Here is a 15271-nt window from a genome sequence, read left to right on the forward strand (position 1 = left end):
TAGATACAAAAAAAGATTTAAATATCTGTAGTACAGTATCTTCCTTGCATGGACCTGCACTAAGTGAAAATGTAAAACTGATTAACAGTGCAAAAAAAAGTGTGCTTACATATGCTACAATAACCTGCAAGTGGTGCATGTTCTGCTTTAAATTTCCGATTGAGGGACATGTCAGGTGTGCTTAAAAGACAAATTTGATTGATTGTCATTTTCCAGCAAATAAAGATTACAATATATTGTTACTGTGTGTGATTATGTTGCTAGAGATACATCAATGGATTAAAAACAATGTAACTTACACAGTCATTTCCTTGTATATTTCTCTGGAAAGGGTACTTCACAACCAGTGTGTTGGCAACTTGAATATACTCTGCATTAGTTGGATACCTAGCAGAAAGGTAGAAACAAACTCTAAAATAGAGTTCTTTTTTTTTTTTTGTCTAATCGTCTTCATAGATTGTGAACTGATCTTAGTTTAGTTGTAATAGCAGAGGTGGTAATAATTATTATACTTACAGGATGTATTCTGTACTGTATTGCACAAAAAGGACGCCGATACAAACTATCAGCTCTGAGAGCTTCGATGCAGATGCGCTTATGGTTTTGTGTCACTGTACATACAGTATGTCTGTCAAATACAATAAACCAATTACTAAAGCTGCAAGATATAACACAAAGGAAAAAATGTATATTTACCGCTGATTGGCCAAAACAGTAAAACTCCTTTCACCAATGAGAAACATTTTGGCACACCCTTACCTTTTGGCACGCCCATTGCTCCAGGCTGCAGCTACCCCTGTCTCGTTAAATGCGGCCCTAAGTGTCTGTAGACCGGCAGTAACACTAACCATGTACGCGATAACTGCATGTATATATATTTGTGTGTGTCAGCCAATCACATGGCAGCAACTCAATGCATTTAGGCATCTAGATGTGGTAAAGACGACTTGCTGAAGTTCAAACCGAGCATCAGAATGGGGAAGAAAGGGGTTTTAAGTGACTTTGAAGGTGGAATGGTTGTTAGTGCCAGACGGGCTGGTCTGAGTATTTCAAAAACTGCTGATCTGTAGGATTTACAGAGAATGGTCTGAAAAAGAGAAAATATCCAGTGAGCGGCAGTTGTGTGGATGAAAATGCCTTGTTGATGTCAGAGGTCAGAGGAGAATGGGCAGACTGGTTAGAGATGATAGAAAGGCAACAGTAACTCAAATATCCACTCGTTATAACCAATTATGCAGAATACCATCTCTGAACGCACAACACGTCGAAAAAGAACATGAAAGCATGGATCCATCCTGCCTTGTTTCAATGGTTCGGACTGCTGCTGGTGGTGTAATGGTGTGGGGGATATTTTCTTGGCACACTTTGGGCCCCTTAGTACCAATTGAGCATAGTTTTGCTGATGGTGTAATGGTGTGGTGTTGTTGCTGACCATGTCCATCCCTTTATGACTTCTGATAATGCACCATGTCACAAAGCTCAAATCATATCAGACTGGTTTCTTGAACATGACAATGACTTCTTTACTCAAATGGCCTCCACAGTCACCCGATCTCAACCCAATAGAGCAGCTTTGGGATGTGGTGGAATGGGAGATTCTCATCATGGATGTGCAGCCGACAAATCTGCAGCAACTGCGTGATGCTATCATGTCAATATGGACCAAAATCTCTAAGGATTGTTTCCAATACCTTGCTGAATCTATGCCACGAAGAATTGAGGCAGAAATGAAGGCAAAAGAGGGTCCAACCCAGTACTAGCAAGGTCTACCTAATAAAGTTGCCAGTGAGTGTAAATGTATTTGGATGAATTGTAATATAAAATGTTAAAAGACATGCACAACAAATCAGTAAAATGAAACATGCAACAATTAATTGCTTTTGCCACCATTGCTTAAATGGCAACTTTATTCAAACTTAATACACATTGCTATAACTGAATATTGCATAAAATTTTGAGATGACCTGGCTGAATAGTAATTTACATTACATTAGCAAAAACACATTTTAAAATAATGGCAAAAACATTTACTTCTTTCTTAATACATTGAAAGAATAAAGTAAAATAAATTACTAAATAACTAAACTAAATTTAACTACATAGTCACTGCAGAATACAATATTACAACTCATGTTTAGGATCCAAAGGACACTGAGAGCAGAGGCAGTTTGTACATATTCATTGTCAACACAGAGCAAAATGGTGACCCGAGAGCTTCCTTAATTCTACTTTAATCCCTACTTAACAAAAGTTGATGGGTTTGTGTTTCTCTGCGGTTCCTTTTTTGAAACCGGAAACGCACCATTCAGGCACAAAGCTCATGCAATTTTTATACATTCAAATACAAGTCTCAAAATACAAAATAAATGTATGCATCTTACAAAAACCACAAAGAGGAAGTCTATACTCTCTCCTATGGTAAAAGATACATTTCAATCCTTCAAACTGAGCTCCTCAAGGTCAATGCAATCCGTTATTAGAGCACTTTTAGATTCTGGTGAATAAGTCACCCCAGAGAAAGTGATCTATTGTAAGTTTAAAAAACAACCAACATTAAAAAGACGTGCATTGATGGTGCTTATATTATCTAATTAAAAAAAAAAAAGAACTAACTTTATTTATGGGATCTCTTAACTAGTTGCTTATTAACATGCATATTACTAGAATATTAGCCATTTATTAGTACTAATTAAGCACATATTAATACCTTATTCAACATCCCTAATCCTACCCAATACCTAAAGATAACAACTACCTTACTAACTATTAATAAGCAGCAAATTAGGAATTTATTGAGGAAAAAGTCCTAGTTAATAGAAAATAAGTGTTAGCTATTATAAATTGTTACCAAAAAAAAAAAAAAAAAAAGACACAATATTTTAAACTTTACATTGTAAATAAAATAATATATATACTGTAGTGATAGAAAAATGATAGAAAATAGTGATATATACAATATAAGAACATATTAAACAAAATCGAAAATGAAACTATGACAACATCAGTGAGCTTTGAGTGAATCAAACCGTACCCTTAACAAATAATGAGGGAGTTTCTTATTTGGCTCTAAAAAGCGGAGGCCTTGAAATGGGGAAATTTATTTTCATTCCAGAGACATGGCTGTGAATGCGCTTAAAACACCAGAATGAAATACACACAAAATACTTTTCGACACTGAAACACGGAAATATAAGAGAGAGTGAGAGAGAGAGAGAGAGAGAGAGAGAGGGGAAAAACCCAGCTTTTGACAAAATTTACATTTGGATTATAAAAACAAACAAACAGGTGACGTTTTGTCAAAGTCGCAAAAACTGAATTGTTATAGTCTGGAAGCACAATTAAGAATTTCAAAACAAAGCCATCAGCAAGGTTTAGCATTGTATGACATTAATTTTTCACATTAAATAAAAAAATAAATAAAAAAAATAATATATATATATATATATATATATATATATATATATATATATATATATATATATATATATATATATATATATATATTGAAGAACATGTAAACATATAAACACTCCCACACACACACACACACACACACACACACTTTGATGATCATTTGATCATTTTATTTCTCAGTAGCGAAGGACAGGTTCCTCCTTAAGTACAAAAGAATAAACTATTTTTACCAACTCCACTCTCCAGTGCTCAGTTTTTATCTTTATAACATACAGCATTATACCTCTAATCACATTACTGTCTGCTAGGGTTGTCAAAAGTACTGAACGCAATACCATTCGGTACAAAAAAAAAAAAAAGCACTGCTGTTGAGCAGATTCTTAAACCGTGCTGATTGGTCATTGTGTTCACACTCTCAACAGATATGCAACACTTAAATCTTAGTGGGAAATGGACATTTTTACAATTTCAGGACCGGATGGTATCGCGGTCGGTACTTTTGACACATTCAATTAGTAGTATGGTGTGATGGAAAATATGTCCTCCTGCCGTTTCTCTTTCACTGCTTACAAAATCGCGCAATTATAGTAGGTACTAAATTTGGTTTGCAATGTGCTTCACAGCTACAAAAAAGTACCGGTAAGTCCTATATAGTATGAATGAAATTCAGATGTTTTACTTCTGCCATGTTGACACATGTGACCTACGTTGTCAGTATCCCTCATGGGATAGTAAAGCATTTATCTGATGCACATTTCAGATCTCGCCGTAAGTTGTAAGTCATCCAGGTACTTCTTGCCTACTGTTTTGTGGATACTATGAATTCAGACTCACTCAATTTGGCTCACATACTGATTTTGATGTACAACATGTATGGAAGCTGCTGCTCTCAAATGTGGCACACAGACACAGTTCTCCAGCTTGCTTCAGGAAGTCACTTGTCACTATGTCAAGGATTTGGTCTAAATTTGGTCAGAATGCAATGCCAAGAATATGCAATCACAAAAAAAGACAATAAAGATTGCTGAAAATGTCACAAATGACAAATAAGTCCAAGTGATTTGCAAATAATAATGTTGAAAATCAGATTTGGGAGAAAAAAAAAAAATCCCCTGCAGTGTGAACACTGTAGCAATTAAACTGATGGCCGATTTATGAAAATACGCAAATCATTTTGAAAAGTTTAAAACTAGCCATATTTAATCAATTTAATAAATAATGATTTCAATCATATGAAGCTCACTGCCCATTTTTGAAAAGCTTATTGTCCTTGTAAAATAAATTTTGTAAGCCAATAAGAAGAAAAATCCTCATTCTGCTGCTTTGTTATCGTTTCTCCTCCAAACTCTGCTGACATTTTCAGAGAAGCAGAGCTGTTATTTTCTAGGAAGTAAAAGAAGAAGAATCTGCATTTAGAAAACATGCAAAAACAGGAAGAATGTACTGAATAACATGCTGACCTAATAAGAGCTAGATTTTGATCTTAATCACATTACTAATACTCAACTTTGATTATGAACATGAGAAATCCAGAAACTCACTGATGTGCAAATATCTTACCATCACTGATTTTGACTTTGTGTCGCATCTGAAATACCATTCTTGTAGACATGTTTCTGGTCTGTAATCAGAGACAAACTGACTGTAAAAATCACAAATATGAACAAACAAGAGTCAAGGACTTCTAATCACTGAGAGTGTCAAAAACAACAACAACAACAACATATTCAGAAAATGCAGAGCAAAGTATTATAAAGTCTTTTTTTCCCAGTTTCATCATCATCATAATGTGAAAAATTATTCACTTTAAAAGAGCATGCAGTAGGACTGAAATTGACAGTCCACTGTAAATATAACTGAGGTAAAATTGGTAAGTCTTCATCTTTGTAAAGGACTATTGATGTAATTATTTGTCTATGATAAACCAAAGTTTTTTTTATTTTTTATTTTTTATCATCTTACCTGGGCTGACTGCATCTTCTTTCATCTTGTCACCTTGATAATTAACCAAATAATAAACAATCAGCCATACAATGAAATTCAAACTTTTATATATTATGCTGACAGTCATTTGTTAACATATCATCATCATAATGTGATAAAAAATTTTCACTTTAAAAGAGCATGCAGCAGAACTATGGAAAAACAATGAAATTTCACTTTTTTATATTATACTGACAGTCATAAAAAGTTAGAAGTGAAGTGGGTTGCTTAACTAGCCAAAATTCTGTAATTTAAACCACCTTGATTCACACATCTGTGCAGCAGATATTGTTTAGTTAGTAATGATTTATGAAATAATATATAATTTTTTTTTAAAGTAGCTTGAGGACAAAACGTAATCACATTAGCTTTACTGAGAACATACCATAGATATTTTAAATATTTGTATAAAGAGATGCCAGTTTATTACATCTTAAGGTTAGGGTTATTACATGCTTACCCGTTGACGCTGGATTATATTGCTTTCCTTCAGTGTCATTTGTGAAAAAGAAAGAAGATCCAAGAGTTATATAGACATATAGAGCAGGTCAACCTACTGCTGCATTCCTTAAAGGGATACTCCACACCAAAATGGAAATTTTGTCATTAATCACTTACCCCCATGTCATTTCAAACCCATAAAAGCTTTGTTCGTCTTCGGGACACAATTTTGAAGCAACGAGAATACTTTTCGTATTCAAAGAAAACAAAAATAACAACTTTATTCAACAATTCGTCTCCTCTGTGTCTCTCCGCATCACTGTAGTGCCATGTTGGAGAATATCCGCTGAACGCAAGCAGCTTACACTCTTCTGTGTCAGATGTGACAGAAGTATACATGTTCTACATGTATGTACGCTTTGATTTGAATGAAAACAGCGCATCTGTGCAGCACGACTGACACAGAAGAGCGTAAGCTGCTTGCGTTCAGCTCATATTCTCCAAAATGGCGCAACAGTGACGCGGAGAGACACAGAGGAGACAAATTGTTGAATAAAGTCGTTATTTTTGTTTTCTCGTTGTATTCTCATTGCTTCATAACATTACGGTTGAACCACTGATGGCAGATGGACTATTCTGACGATGTCTTTCATACTTTTCTGGACCTTGACACTGTTATTTACTTGGCAGTTAATGGGACAGTCACAGGCTTCCCGGTTTTCATCCAAAATATCTTAAATTGTGTCCCGAAGATGAACAATGCTTTTACGGGTTTGGAACGACATGGGGGTAAGTGATTAATGACAAAATTTTCATTTTGGGGTGGAGTATAATTGAACAGCTTGGTCCACTGAAATAATGTTGTTCACAGTCATTTTTAATAATATAATTGAAATGTAATATTTATGCAGAGCGTAGGGTAAATAATAAACACAAATGATAATGACATACTCTTCTTTTTGCAACAATCCACGCAGCTTAACACACCTGAAGAGAAAAACAGTCATTAAATGTCCACTAAATGACCCATATCAAGTATTTTTATAGTAAGTTGTTGGTATGACAATTTTTTGGAAGAAAATAATTCAAACAAACTAACTTACTTTCTATACATGGACAGCGTTCATTAACATGGTCTGGTTTAGGAAAAAGGATTTATATAATTTAATGTGATCAATTATCAGAGTAAAATACAATTGTTGCTAAATGCAGACTTTGCAATAATCAAAACCTTTGCTATCATTGCAAATTTTTAAACAACACTGTGCTAAAGCTACTAAAGAATGAGAATACTAAAAAATTAGCAAGATGATCACATGCTTAATGGACGTAGGACCAGGGTTTCACAGAAGAGGCTTAAATCTAGTCCCAGACTAAATTGTAAGTCTGAGCTGTTTCAACTGAAAGAAACCTGCATTGATTGATCTTAAAATATGTCTAAGGAACATTTATAAAAATGACTTTAATGTCCTAATTGAACTATGGCCTAATCCTTTATAGTTTAAGCCCTGTCTGTTAAACCAGGCCCAAATGTAAACTTAAAAAAAAAACAAAAAAAAAAACTGACTAATAACAATAAATATACTAGGGTCATTACGTGTCAACTCAGCCAGAGCTCTCCAGCTCAAATTTTAGATTTTGCTAATACTTTTTTTTTTTCTGAAGAAAGATAAACATATATAGTGATGAAAGCCACAATACTAAATGTCATGGATTAATATTTACTGAGTAATCCACTATTTTGTAGAGTGGGGTGAAAATGGCAATTTTCACCTGAGATTCAGAGCCAAATTACAGGGGGTTAAAATGACTTCAGAAAGATGGCAACATCATTACGTTACGCTTAGACAGAGATTGGTAGGTCTATTAGTAAAATCTGTTGACTTTAGCTGTCTTTGTTGCATTATGTGCTAGTGGTGACCATTCAAAAATGGGTAAAACAGCACTTGAAAGAAATAACTCTCCAAAGTTTGTAGGCCTGTAACTCAAAAACAAATATTAAAGATATCTCAATGCCCTTTATAATGGGTCTTAACGAACTTCCCTTTTGGCCTCTTCATTTTCAAGGCCCTATATTGTTCGGTTCCAAAGACATTGGAATTTCAATATGACTCCAGGAGTAAATCATTAAATTGTACACATTTTCAGTGGTCAAAATTTCAAACGTGGGTCACTTTAACAAAAAAAAAAAATTACACTTATATTTGACTTAAATATGACACTTTTTTCTTTTAAAGAGCAATGTCTGAAGAACAAATAATGTTTAAACTAGAAATGTATTTTGTTTCCTTCTGTCATTGAACATAGTTCTGAGTGCCATTTATATTCTTTTTCCAAAGTTTGCCTGCCTGTAACTAAAAAAGTATTACATATATTGCAATATGGTTTTGGATTCTAGTTCTTAATAAACTTTTCTTTGGGAGTCTTCATTTTCAAGGCCCTACATCGTTCAGTCCTAATGATATTGGGGTCTCAATGAGGCTCCATATTCAGATACTGAATATGATTATTACCCATTTTCATTGGCTGACGACCAATTGTTGTTCATTTTGTATAAAGCTGATATAAATTTAAAGAACAATGTCTGAGGAATAAATAATGTTGAAATTAAAATAGTATCTTGTTTCCCTCTATCAAAACAATATGCATATATCATACCTGTCTGAGTGCTAAAAAAAGAGTTTAGATATGTACGTACTATATGGAGCCTTATTGAGGTCCCCATATCTCTGGGACTGAATGATGTAGTGCCTAGAAAATTAAGATTCTAAAAGAACAGTTTATTAAGGACTAGAATCTATAATCATATTGCAATATCTTTAATACTTCTTGAGTTACAGACACGCAAACTTTGGAAAACAAATATTTATTGCACTCAGACATGCATGTTCAATGCAGTTGTTTTGACAGAAAGAAATAAAATATATTTCTAGTTTAAATATTATTTGATCATCAGACTTTCCCTTTTAAAATAAAAGTAGTATCATATTTTTCAAAGTGACCCACATTTGGTTTTTGACCACTGAAAATGTGTACAATTTAACGATTTACTCCTGGAGCCATATTAAAACTACAATATCTCTGGAAATTAACCATATAGAGACTTAAAAATAAATGGAAGTTTGTTAAGACCCAATAACTAAAAGGCCATTATTACTTTTGCAGTTACTGGCTTGCAAGCTTTGGAGAAAAACTTGAAAAGTGCTCAATTGGCACATAATGCAACAGACATTGCTAAAGTCTACAGATTTTACTAGACCTACCAATCTTTGTGTAAAAATAACAATGATGCTGCCATCTTTCTGAAGTCATTTTAACCCCCTGTAATTTGGCTGTGAATCTCAGGGGAAAATTGCCATTTTGACCCCCCTCTACAAAATAGTGGATTACTCCATAAATATTAATCAGAATCAGAATGAGCTTTATTGCCAGGTATGTTTACACATACGAGGAAATTGTTTTTGTGATAGAAGCTCCGCAGTGCAACAGAATGACAGCGACAGAACAAAAAACACACAATAAAAGAATAAAAAATACAAAAAATACAAATAAGTAGGTAAGGAATGACAATATACAAATTTATCCATGACATTTAATATTTTTGCTTTCATCACTATACATGTTTATCTTTCTTCATAAAAAAATATCAAATAAAAAAATTGAGCTGGTGACCTCTGGTTGAGTTGACACGAAATGACCCACTAATGTCTACACAGAGGTTGGAGAAACGTAGTTGAATTCATAGACACAAATCATATTTAACATTCCTTTAAAAAATTAAGAAGAAAATAAAAGCACAATAGGGAACCTACTGTAAATGGACTCTTTGAGTAAATAGATGCAAATCAAGCTGATAACGCTGAGGAGGAGGATAAGGATGACAGAAATTACTATCTCAGCAATCAGTCCTGCATCTGTTCTTAAGAAAGAGAACATCAGTTTCATAAAATAAATGCACTGCTAGAAAACATAAAACATCTACTAACCACAGAACCTCAAATGTCTGATATATTGCAATGAATGTGTCCTTTGATTTTCACGATTTTAACAAAGTTTACCCTAGGGCTGGGTGATTTTATTAATTAATTTGAATTTAATGTTTTGCCATGATTTTTTTTTAAATAAATCTAGAAATCACGATTTTAAATAGAAATATTACCAAATGTTAGAATTACACACTGACAATATGCCAAGGATAACAGTAAAGAGAAAAGAATGATCCAACCGCATGTTGGTGCATGTGATTAACTGCTCTTGTGTAATGCGCTGTGAGAAGGACCATAAGAAGAATATATCGCTAGGTGCCATTCACACAGAATGCGCTTTTGTGTTGACAGAGATGCAACGCAAGCAGCGGAATAGGAAAAAATTCAAGAACATGGGAGTTGAACTTCTTTTAACTTGAGCACAGTGTTTTTAGAATGCCGTTTCATGCGTGAGATGCTGCGAGACGCACATGCGCAACAGTCAATCGCGTCCAGGTTTACACAGAAGAAACAACAGAAAAGCAGTGCATATGAATAAAAAACCTGTAACTACTGCTGTATGTCTGATATTCCATGTTTGCATCATGGTGACAGGCTGAAAGCTGCTGTTCATTGTTTCTACAGAACATTTATGATTAATCAGGGCTCTACAGTGTGACCATTTCAGTCGCATTTGCAGTTTTCAGTTATTTAAATCATTTAATATTTCTATATTCAAAATTTTATATTTAAAACATTAATCTTAACATGAATTTACTAATTTAATTGGACTCATGCCACCTCTAAGCCTTATTAAACCACTGAAAATACACCTACAAGCCAATTTTGTGTTCTTCTGTGCCACCTTTGTAGTACAAATTAATTTTGTTAATACTAATTTCATATGATCAGTAACTTATTGTTCTTATTCTACTTGTTTTAAAAAGTCTATACATATACATTTTTAAAATTGACATAAAACATGCCATACTTTCCATCATATCAGAAAAATGCCATTACAGGTTGTAACCCACATTAAAATATGGTTTAAAATGAGTATAGCTGATTACATAACTGCATTGATTCAACGCTTTCAAAGCTTGCATTTCATCACTTCTGCACGATTTTTCTGACGTCACCTCGTACTTCAGCTTCTCATCAAATCTTCTAACCAATCAAATGCTCTCTAGAATCTGAAGCGTCCACAGAATGTGGGCGTGTCAAGTGATGCGAGTCAAGTGACAAAAGTTAAGAATTGTTTAACTTTATGCATATGAACACAGAATTTTCGCGAGCGACAACCAATAGGAGTGAAGAATCTGTCAGTGGTGCTTACACGTCACAATCTCGAGTGCAGGCAAGACAGGACAGATTTCCTGAGCGATTTCACTTCTTTATGATTTTACTGTAACCACATACATGGACATGAAAAACATATAGTAATAACTTTTTTGTTTTAGTAAGAGTTTCATTTTGAATCTAGGGGATAATATATTAGACTGTGGCTGTCAAATGTTGCTTTAGGTTAGGTAAGGTTAACTTTATTATCCCCGAGGGGCAATTTGTTTCACAGACAGCAGAATCCATACAATCCCAAACACACAGCAATAAACAGTACAGAGAAAAATAATTTTTAAATCTATTTGTCCTGCAAAGCGGTAAAGAATATCTACGTGAAGAAGGTAACAACATAAAAAGATTCTGCAAGGGATGGCTGGAATCTCTTAACATTACCGAGCTTAACGGCTCGGGACAGAACATATAAAAACAAAACAATACTGGCTATTTTAAAAAGGGGGCGGGGCTGCTCAATGTGTCTCATCCTGTCTACCTGTTTCAGTTAAAATTAAGTCACCACATAGAATAATGCTGGCACTTCAGTGGACCTTTAAGTGTCTATAGGGATTTGAATGAAAACGTCTGTTCGGAATATATTGATGAATCCCCTTTAAGAGAATCGCTCGCGTATGTCAAACCTGAAAGCAACAGCAGAGAGCGAGAGAAAGCAGAAAGATTAAAATATATTAATGAGTGAAATAATTCATTAAAAAGTTGATTTTAAGAAACCCAAAGAGAAGACAGACAATACTTATCTGATCACAGACAGCTTTGTACTTCATGCAGTAACAGACAGGTCTGACTCGGGTGCAAAACCAATCAAAACTTTCAGCTCGGGGGCGGGCCATTCAAACCGCGCTTTGCTTTGACAGTTAATCACTGGTGCTGGCATTTTGAATCAGTAGCTATGGTAGTTTAACGTATCAATATTTTAGTCGATGTAGTTCTTGAAACACATCTTCAGATGCACCTGAAAACATCATCAGTGTTGTAACCTGAGGTCCTCGGGTGTTTCGGGTCTTTCAACATCAGACAATCTTGAGTAGTGTAACCTGAGGTTGTTGGTTGTTTCGGGTTTTTTTGCATCCATGGTGTTCCTCTACGGATCCAGAGCCATCTCGAGGCTTTCTCTGTGATGTTCTTGATGGCCCTGCTCCTTGTTGTTCCTACAATGCCCAGCGCAGTGAAGGCTTTGTGGAGGGAGCGCCCCACAAATCCTCTGCAGCCAACCTCGATAGGCATGCATCTCTCCTTCCAGCCCTGTGCTCGGCAGTCTGTGACTAGATGTTCATATTTGGTCATCTTTCTTTCGTGAGCTTCTCCCAAGCGGTCCTCCCATGGGACGGTCAGCTCCATGATGATCATATTCTTGGTGCTCTCTGAGACTAGAATGATATCTGGCCTCATAGTTATGCTGACAATGTGCTGGGGGAATTTCAGCTGCTTCTCCAAATCCACAGCGAGTTTCCAGTCCTTGGCTGATGCCAGGATCCCTGCTGATGCCTTCCTCCCTGCTTGTGGCTGTTCTCCTGCCCTAACAAATGCGATTGAGCAATTGGTGTTGCTCCCTCTGCTGCCTTTGCTGATCTCTTTGCTGATGGTGTCTGCAATAGATTTCAGCACCTGGTTGTGACGCCAAGTGTACCGACCCTGGCCGAGCGCTGTTGGGCAGGAACTCAGAATGTGCTCCAGCGTTCCACGAGCTGGGCACAATTGGCAAGTTGGTGTGTCTGCTTTTCCCCACGTACAGAGGTTTGCTGGGCTAGGCAGGACGTCGTACACTGCCCGAATCAGGAAGGTTATGCGGTGCGGCTCGCTTTGCCAGAGCTCCGTCCAGGTGACCTTGCGGTCCATGGCCTGCTCCCACCTGGTCCAGGCCCCTTGTTGCCCTATTCCAGCTGCTCTACTCGTCCTTCCTTCCTCTACAGCAGCTCTGACCTCTTCCTGTATTCGGCTGCGTTTCTCCTTCCCCTTCAACTCTTTATGTCGAGGAGGTGTTGGGAACATCCCCAAGCCTGCTCTGCCTCGGGCCACCACTCACACAAGCTCTTTGTGCCGCAGTCGAGCCTGTGCATCCAGCACAGCAGCTTGGGCGCTCCACTTTCTCCCGGTCTTCACCAGCACTCCTGCCTGGGCCACCTTTGGGTCGTTGGAGTCTCTTTACATCAGCACCTCGCGTGCCCGAGTCACATTAAACTCCTCTTCCAAGGATTTCAGAGGCAACTGGAGCATTGTGGTGTTCCCATAGAGGGCAATGTTGCTGAGGCTCCTGGGCAACCCTAACCATCTCCTGAGACAGCTGCTGACCTTTCTTTCCAAGGTCTCCACCGTAGAAATGGGAACCTTATACACAAGTAGCGGCCAGAGTATTCTTGGCAGGATACCATGTTGGTAAATCCACGCTTTAAACTTGCCGGGGAGGCCAGAACGGTCTATTGCTCTTAACCAGCTGCCCAGCTCCTGGCAGGTTGACTGGACTGATGTGGAGTCTCTGAGGCTGCTGTCAAAAACCTTGCCCAAGCTTTTCACCGGCTGTTCTGACAGTGATGGTATCTTTGCCTCTTTGATGCTGAAATGGAACCTGTCCGTTACCTTGCCCTTCTTCAGCACTGTATGGAATGGAATCTGTCTGTTGAACTCCAGCCGAGCCCACCAGATGAGCTTTTCCAGCCCTTGGAGTATCCACCTGCCTCCGGGCACTGACTCTGTGGTGACTGTCAAGTCATCCATAAATGCTCTAATTGGCGGATGGCGGACCCCTCCTCTGCTTTGGGGCCCTCGACACTCAGGCTCTGCCGATTTGACAATCATATTCATTGCCACCACAAATAGGATCACTGAGATGGTGCAGCCTGTGATTATTCCCACCTCCAGTTTGTGCCTATCTGATGTTACACCTCCTGCAGAGACTTGCATCCTGAAATGGTTGTAATAGTCCAAGATCAGATCTGCAATGTGATGTGGCACATGGTGCTTGGTCATGGTGGTCTGGACCAGCTTGTGGTGGATAGAGCCATATGCATTGGCTAGGTCTAACCACAGTACCGTAAGGTACTTGCTCCTCACTGGCTTCCTTGTGCTGCTTCTTAAGGGACTTCAACTCCTGCCGGATTTTGTGGATCTTCGCTGCCTACAGGCCTGTGGTCACTTGATTCACGCCTTTGCCTGGGGCAGAAGACTTTGGGGGACGGTTAGTGGCACACGGAGGCTCTGAGCGCTATGGGGTGCTTCCTGGCTCGGCTCCACCTGCGTCTCATCAGATGTAGCATCTGTGCGCTGTGACACATATTCGTTCTCCAAACACTTCATCCTGGCTTGGTGGATCTTTAGGCCACGGCTGTTTTTGCAGGTTTTCCCGCACCTGCATACTGCGGTCGTTGTCGTTCCTCCATTGCCATTAGTCGATAACCTTGGGTCTGTCAGATTGGGGTTCTCATTCTACCCCCCTCTCGGGTTCCCCTGGGGGTATACTTCCATGAGTCAATCTGTAGATTCAAAAGGGTTGCTCCTCTTGGAGAATGTGGTTTGGGCTGTACAGATGTTCATATTTGGTCATCTTTCTTTCGTGAGCTCCTCCCAAGCGGTCCTCCCATGGGACGGTCAGCTCCATGATGATCATATTCTTGGTGCTCTCTGAGACTAGAATGATATCTGGCCTCATAGTTATGCTGACAATGTGCTGGGGGAATTTCAGCTGCTTCTCCAAATCCACAGCGAGTTTCCAGTCCTTGGCTGATGCCAGGATCCCTGCTGGTGCCTTACTCCCTGCTTGTGGCTGTTCTCCTGCCCTGACAAATGCGATTGAGCAATTGGTGTTGCTCCCTCGGCTTTCTTTTGTGATTTATTTGATGATGGTTTATGTAATATGTTTTAGTAGGTTGTTTTGGGTCTTTGTGTACCGACCCTGGCCGAGCGCTGTTGGGCAGGAACTCAGAATGAGCTCCAGCGTTCCACGAGCTGGGCACAATTGGCAAGTTGGTGTGTCTGCTTTTCGCCACATACAGAGGTTTGCTGGGCTAGGCAGGACGTCGTACACTGCCCGAATCAGGAAGGTTATGCGGTGCGGCTCGCTTTGCCAGAGCTCCATCCAGGTGACCTTGCGGTCCATGGCCTGCTCCCACCTGGTCCAG

The 15271-nt window shown here is 38.1% G+C and overlaps 1 protein-coding gene and 1 long non-coding RNA gene across 6 annotated transcripts in view; both read right to left on the minus strand.

The window, feature by feature from the left end:
* The window catches only part of LOC122135912 (Down syndrome cell adhesion molecule-like protein Dscam2), a 47087-nt gene that overhangs the window by 19074 nt on the left and 12742 nt on the right, over positions 1-15271 (minus strand). The gene's annotated exons all lie outside the window — the stretch shown is intronic.
* Positions 12228-14964, minus strand: LOC122135917. Its single transcript, XR_006153776.1, has 3 exons — positions 14678-14964; positions 14243-14244; positions 12228-12421 (listed from the first exon to the last, which is right to left on the minus strand). It is a non-coding gene; the product is annotated as an uncharacterized LOC122135917 (long non-coding RNA).

This window comes from Cyprinus carpio, chromosome B1 (genome assembly GCF_018340385.1).
Source record: "Cyprinus carpio isolate SPL01 chromosome B1, ASM1834038v1, whole genome shotgun sequence".
NCBI classification, from domain to species: domain Eukaryota; kingdom Metazoa; phylum Chordata; class Actinopteri; order Cypriniformes; family Cyprinidae; genus Cyprinus; species Cyprinus carpio.